Raw genomic sequence first — 7,651 nt, forward strand, 5'->3', positions numbered from 1 at the left:
TCAGTTGTCTCATCCATAAAGTGGGTCCTATAATGCCTCTCTGGCAGAACTAATGAAACGATCACATGGAATTATGGCTGTGAAAGTGCTTTGTAAACTTTCAAATGCTGGGCAAATGTCATCTGCCGTCTCAGGAGGCCCCAGGGAACATGCAGCTATGTTGCTTGGTTCAGCTGCTTGGTGACTGTGGTTATCTCCCAGCCCTCTCACATTCCCTAGGGTGTCCAGGGCCTCTTCTCCCAGACTCTGCACCCAAAGTCCAGGGAATCAGGCTATGAATCCCTCTACCTGCTCCTTGCTGCAAGCTGAGAGGGCAGATCCCGCCTCCTGGGCTGGACAGTGGCTATGTCTTTGCCCTGGATGCAGGGTCTTTGCTGATGGAGGGCTACCTGGCTGGCATCAGGCATCCTCTCTGACTTTGCATCTGCCTAAGGCAGTGTCTATGCCAGTCTGCCAAGCAGAATCTCCTCCTGTGAAGGGGGACATTGCCTTGCTCCCAGACAGGGTGCCCAGCTTGTTTCTGGTGCTGCCAGCCTGCCATGCTCGGCCCTGTCCCTCGGCTCACCAGGCACCAGGTGGGGGGGAGGGGGGACCACAATCTGGCCTGGGCTGCAGCCTTCTTGCCCCAGCCACCACCCCTCACCTGAGTCACTGTTGGGGTTTACCCAGCTCCAGGGCTTCTGGCAGCCTCCCTGGAGAGGCGTGAGGCAGGCCCCAGCCTGATAGGCATGTGGCAGTCTCTGGGCACGTGCCCAGCCCATGTGTTACCCCAGGAAGTGGGGGCTGGGTGCCCAGAGCTGCTGAGGTGGCTTTTGCATGAACCTAATGTGATGTGATTCTGGCAGCTTCTTCTGTCCTGCCCTGGCTTTCAGCCAATCATCACCCTGGAAGAGATGGCATGGAGGGTCTCACTCAGAGGGCCTAATGGCTGCTCATTAAGGTATCAAAGAGGTAACATTTGGACCGGAGATATAGGTTGTGGTTCCCTGGCAGAGCCCAATCCCATTTTGATTTTTAGACAATTTCTTTCTTTGTTTTACCTGAACTTTGAGCTCCTTGAGACAAGGCACAGGTTCCTGTCTGCCATCTGAGTCCCTGATAATTAGCCTCCTGCACCAGTGGTGTGTGATGGTTGAGAGGGGACTGAAGCAGTCCGGGGGCAGGTGGGGAGGGGGGTGCGGCAACAAGAGGGCCAGGAACTGAGGACCAAATCTGTGCAATTTCTTCCTTTTTTTTTTTTTTGAGACAGAGTCTCACTCTGTCAGCCAGGCTGGAGTACAGTGGCGTGATCTCAGCTCACTGCAACCTCCGCCTCGTGGGTTCAAGCGATTCTTGTGCCTCAGCCTCCCGAGTAGCTGGGATTACAGGCATGCACTACCACGCCTGGCTAATTTTTTGTATTTTTAGTAGAGACGGAGTTTCACTGTGTTGGCCAGGCTGGTCTCAAACTCCTGGCCTCAAGTGATCTGCCTGCCTCAGCCTCCCAAAATGCTAAGATCATAAGCAGGAGCCATCTCACTGGGTATTAGCTGTGGAATTTCACACAGAGGTGCTGGGCTGGTTGAACTAGGCCCAGTTTTAAAATCGAAAGCTCCCTGATCCCACAGATCACATCCTCCCTCCCTATCCCTGTAACAAAGCTCCTCCTCATCCTAGGGAGAGCCTCTCTCCTTCCCTTCTCAGCAAAGCTCCTAGAAGGAGAGTTATACAGGGTCATCTCCACCGTCTCACCTGCCACCCTCTCCTCTGGCCACTGCCCTCTGTCTCTGCAGCCTTCTCCCAGGCCAGTCCAGTGGCCTGTCCAGCCCTCTGCCTCCTGGGCCTCCCTGCAGTCCCTCACTGGGGATCACCCGCTGCCTCCTCCTGGAAGCTTGCTACTACCTTAGGCTTTCTTGATGCGGTAAGATCCAGGCCTCCCAACTCACTGACAAGCCCTTCTCAGTTATCTGCCTCCTCCTCTCCTCTGGTCACCTTAGCAGGCCTGTCCAAGGGCCTAGCCCATGGGAACCTCACTTAGTGGCTTGCAGATGATTCAAAAACCTTCCACTGTAACCCTGAAATTTCCCTGAGCTTGTGACAAGTACAGCTGTCCCCACTCCCTTATCCATGGTCTTATCCAAGACCCCCAGTGGATTCCTGAACCCGTGGACAGCACTGAATCCTATATATCCTATGCTTTTTCGATCTGATAACTGAGACGGAGTGACTAGTGGGTGGGTAGTGTTCACAGCATGGGTATGCTGGACTAGAGGAGGATTCACGTCCCGAGCGGAATGGAGCCAGGTAGCGTGAGATTTTCATCACGATACTCAGAACGAGGTGCAATTTAAAATGTACAAACTGTTTATTTCTGGAATTGTCCATTTCCTATTTTGAGACTGCGGTTGACCACAGGTCACTGAAACCGGGGAAAGTGAAAGGGAAGTGGATAAGGGGGACTAGAGTATAACCAGTGTCTCCTGACTTTCCCCCCGATGTCCCACAGGCTTCTCCAACTCCACATGGAATTCTTCCTCTTGCAGGAAACCCTCCTCCCCTGAGCTCCGCACCTACGAACAGCTCCATCATGTCCATTGCCAAGGCTTAAGGCTGGGAGTCATCTAGACTCCTCTCTGCCTCACTATCTTCCCATCTGATCTGGTGCCAAGGCTAGTCATTCTCTCTCCTTACAATTCCCTGGATTGCTTCCCTGTTTTCCTCCTCACTGCTAGTTACCCCAGAACATGAAGCACTAACTTCCCGCCCCCATTCTTGTGCTCTTGCTCCAGCTTTTTCCTCCACCTAAGATATCCTCCCCAGCTCCTTTCCATCCCCACAACCCATATCCTGTCCATCCCTCCAGGCTGGATTCAAACGGCTCCCCTGCAGAATTCTTCCTGGGTCCCTGCAGCCAGAAAACTTCCTCCCTCTTCGGAACCCCAGTGCATCCTGGACACTCTTGCACCGTAATATATTATTGTTTCCTAGTGATCCTTAGTGGAAATTCGTACTTTGGTCTGGGGGAGGAGGCTTGCTCAGGCTGCCTATTGAAGACGCCCAAGTGTCAATCGAGACTGGAGGCCACATTTGCTGTTTTTAAGGGGTCTGCTTTTGGGGATGGTACCTCAATTTCCCCCACTCTCAGTCCCATGCTTCAGGTAGGACGATATCCTTGCCATAGGGACAGAGCATGGGACCTCCACCTTAGCCAACTGATGATCACATTTCCAAGCCACAGGGATGGGCCAGTCAGAACCAGGGGCACCTGGAAACCTTTGCTGGGATTATTAGGACTGATGGGGTCTCTTCCCCACCGCCTTGAACCTGACGCTTTGCGGCCCTCTTGTCCCCACAAGGAGAGAGCCTATCTGAGGAAGTAGAGGCACGAAGTGGAAAGAGAGCAACCGGGTTCTGGGGGTGTTGTTTGAGCCTCTGAATCAAGCTGTGCCTAGAGCCAGCCCTACTCCCTTTTCACTTCTGACAGACAGTAAGTTCCCTCTCACCGCCCTCTGTGGGATTTTCTCCCTCTTGCAACACAAAGAATCCTAACTGGTGTAGAGGGTGAGGAGAGAGGAGCTGCTAGGTGGCCGCATCAGAGCCCTCAACCTCATCTTCCCAGAGGTGGTGGTGCGGCTTCTAACACTGATGAATGGAAGCCGGGCAGTTCTGTGCCCTTGGCCCGCACATCCCGTGCAGACTGCGGGCATCCCAAGGTCCGCAGGGTAGAAGGTGAACCATCTGGACTTGAAAGCCTTAGGCCCTGGGGTGGAGCTGGGGCTTCAGAATGTGGACCCCAAGGGCTTCTCAGGGTGAGTCAGACTGACCCCCAATTTCTATGAGTCTCTAGAATACGAAGAGCGGGGGGTGGGAACATTCCCAAGCTTTTCCAAAGGGAGCAGTCCCAGCCCAGGGAGGAGACCCAAATCTACCTCTCCCAGAAGCCCTTTGGGAATGTTGCTGGAAACGGCTGGAGCAGGGATTGTCGGGAAGGGAGCAGAGGGATGGAGAAGTTCCCGGATACTGTGGGAAGAGGGCAGGACTGAGTGCCCTATGAGGGATGGGAGGTGAGAGCTGGAATGTTCCTGAATGTTCTTGCATGATGGAGCCTTTGGGAAATGTTTTTGGACTCAACCCTGGATGGTTGGAAGGCTGGAATAGGTAGATGCCCCAGCTGGAGTATCATGGGAAGTGGGGAGTGGGGATTATTGTGGAAAATCCTGACTTCCAGTTGAGACTGGGAGGGATCACCTGCATGTGGGCATGATCTGAATGGGGATGTTGTGCTGGAGACCCTAAGGGTGTGTGCTGAGAATGTCCGCCCCCCACTTCGATGGAGCTAGATAGAGATCTGGAGCCTGGGCATGGCCCAGGGCAGGAAGACTGTGGAGGGGAGCCTGATGTAGCTGGGGAGGGTCAGTGTGGGGGCAGGGGTGTTGGGAGGAGTGTAAGGTGGGGGGCAGGAGGCTGACGAAGGAGCCCTCCTTGCCTCAGCTCTTCTGTATCCAGATGCCTGGGGGCCCAGCCTTGTCCCCTGGCCTTCTGCCCACCAGCTGCCACAGAGCTGGGAGGAATCTGCTTTGCATTATCAGAGAAGCAGCCTCCCCCAGGCATATGGTCAGCAGACCCCCAGCCCAAGCATCATGGGAAGTGTCTTCTCTTGACCCCAGAGCTGGCCCGGCCCCTTCTTCCCCTAGAGCACAGGGTTACAGGCTCAGCGGACCCCCACGCCCCTCCCCACTGGATGAAGAGGCATTTCACATTGTTCCAAGTCTCATTGCCGCTTCATTGCCCTGGATGAAAGAGCAGAGGGAGGCACTAGTGAAAGAGATGGGACCCTGATGGGCCAGCAGAGATGAAGGCTCATGGATCATCCAGCCTGGAGGGTGAGAGAGACAGAGACAGCCTCCGGGCCTGGGACCAGAGGAGAGGCTTTGGGGTAGCAGTGGAGAGGAGGAGGGGAGAACTATAGTCCTCAAGCCCAAGGAGATGGATGACACAGGAAGAAGCAAGGGAGTATCCATCATCTGCCATGGAGCCCACTGAGGGCTCAGCATGAGTCCCTGCTCTGGGAGGCACAAGCTGAGCTGCCAAGGATGGTTCCTTGAAATGGGGCTAGTCCAAATGGAGATGTGCTATAAGAATAAAATACACACTGGATTTTGAAAACTTGGTAGGACCAAAAATGTGAAATTTTTTATTAATAATTTAAAAATATTGAGCCAGGCATGGGTGGCTCATGCCTATAATTCCAGCACTGTGGGAGGCCTAGGCAGGAAGATCCCTAGAGGCCAGGAGTTCGAGACCAGCCCAGACAACATAGCAAGACCCCAACTTTAAAAAAAATCATATATATATCTTATATATTTTAATATTTTAAATATTATATATAATATTTCAATATTTTATGTATATAATTATGTTGAAATAACATTTTGGATTTATTGTGCTAAATAAAATATATTATTAAGTTCACCTGTTACTTTTCAGTTGTGTAATGTGGCTACTAAAAATTTTAAATTACATATATGTCACTTGCATCATATTTTTATTGGATGGAGCTGCCTCAGACCACACTCATTCATTTATTCAACATAATTTTATGAGTGCCAACTATATGCCAGGCAAGGTGCTAAGGATTAGAAGATGAGCAAAACCAGACCCTGTCTCTGGTTTTCTGGAGTTTACGGTAATCAAATAATCACTCAGACGGGTGCCTAATTATGAAGAGAGATGAAGTGGTCTAAAGAAAGGCAGTGAACATGGTGTGCTCTGAAACCTGATTTCGGCCCAGAGTTCAGTGAGGGCTTCCCTAAGAAAGTATTGGGCTGAGGAAACTTGGGAAAAAGGGTTTGAAAGAGTGTCCTTCCAGCCAGAAGGGATGGCGTGTGCAAAGGCCCTGTGGCTTGAGGGGCCAGAAACGCTTGAAGAATTATAAGAGGCCTGGCTTGGGGGTGAAGAGGAGGAGGAGGATGGCTACAACAAGGTAGTGAGTCTGGGAGAGCCCCTGTGCTCTGTGCTCCCGCCCTCCAGGGCCTTTGCTGAGCTGGGTCCTCTGCCAGAACCACTCTCCTCCCCCCATTTGTTAACTTCACTCGTCCTTAAGCACTTAGCTTCCACACAGCCGCCAAGGCCACACTAAGATTGGTAAGCAGGCTGGGTGCAGTGGCTCATGCCTATAATCCCAGCATTTTGGGAGGCCAAGATGGGAGGATTGCTTGAGGCCAGGAGTTTGAGACCAGCCTGGTCAACATAGGGAGACCCTATCTCTTTAAAAAAAAAAAAAAAAAAAAAAACGTTGGTAAGCTGAAAGCTGGTGAAGCATTTTAGCTGTTGAGAGGGAATCAGAGAAGGAAAAACGGAAGGAGGCAAAGAGGATTTCTATACAATGTGATGGTGGGGGTGCTGCAGAGGGAATCTTGGGTACCATGTTGTATTAGTTCATTTTTACACTGTTATAAAGAACTACCTGACACTGGGTAATTTATAAAGAGAAAGGTTTATTTATTTATTTATTTTGAGGCAGAGTCTTGCTCTGTCACCCAGACTGGAGTGCAATGGTGCAGTCTCAGCTTACTGCAACCTCTGCCTCCCGGGTTCAAGTGATTCTCTCACCTCAGCCTCTCGAGTAGCTGGGATTACAGGCATGTGCCACCACGCCCAGCTAATTTTTGTATTTTTAGTAGAGATGGGGTTTCACGATGTCAGCCAGGCTGGTCTCAAACTCCTGACCTCAAATGATGCATCTGCCTCAGCCTCCCGAAGTGCTGGGATTACAGGTGTGAGCCACCGCATCCAACCAAGAAACAGGTTTAATTGACTCACAGTTCCGTATGGCTGGGAGACCTCAGGAAATTTACAGTCATGGCGGAAGGCGAAGGGGAAGTAGGCACCTTCTTCACATGGCAGCAGAAGAGCGAGGGCGGTGGGGGAAAGTGCCATACAGTCTTTTTTTTTTTTTTTTTTTTTTTGAGACGGAGTCTAGCTCTGTCACCCAGGCTGGAGTGCAGTGGCGCGTTCTCAACTCACTGCAACTTCCGCCTCCCAGGCTCAAGCAATTCTCCTACCTCAGCCTCCAGAGTAGCTAGGATTACAGGCTCACGCCACCAGGCCTGGCTAATTTTTGTATTATAGTAGAGACGGGGTATCACCAGGTTGCCCAGGCTGGTCTCAAACTCCTGACCTCAGGTGATCCACCTGCCTCGGCCTCCAAAAGTGCTGGGATTACACGCCTGGCCCACACACTTTTAAACCATCAGGTTTTGTGAGAACTCACTCACTATCACAGGAACAGCTTGGGGGAAACCACCCCCATGAGCCAATCACTCCCTACCAGGTCCCTTCCTCAACACGTGGGATTACAATTTGAGATGAGATTTGGGTGGGGACACAAAGCCAAACCACATCAAACGTCTTTAAGGTTCTTAGCCCTCCTGTTCCTATGAGCCCCTGGACGGTGTCAGTCACTTCCCTACCCACCACCGCATGCCCCTTGCTCTGAGGAGCTCTTTAAAAGCCCCTTTTCTCACCACCCCTATGCTTCCTCCTTGATTTCAGGCCACCACTGACTCCCACCTCTCAGCCCACCCTGCTCCATCAAGCACTCTCCACTCTGCAGCCAGAGCTAGTGCTTCCTAAAGTACAAGTCTGGGCTGGGTGTGGTGGCTCACACCTG

The sequence above is a fragment of the Pongo pygmaeus genome, chromosome 19 (genome assembly GCF_028885625.2).
Source record: "Pongo pygmaeus isolate AG05252 chromosome 19, NHGRI_mPonPyg2-v2.0_pri, whole genome shotgun sequence".
Taxonomy (NCBI): domain Eukaryota; kingdom Metazoa; phylum Chordata; class Mammalia; order Primates; family Hominidae; genus Pongo; species Pongo pygmaeus.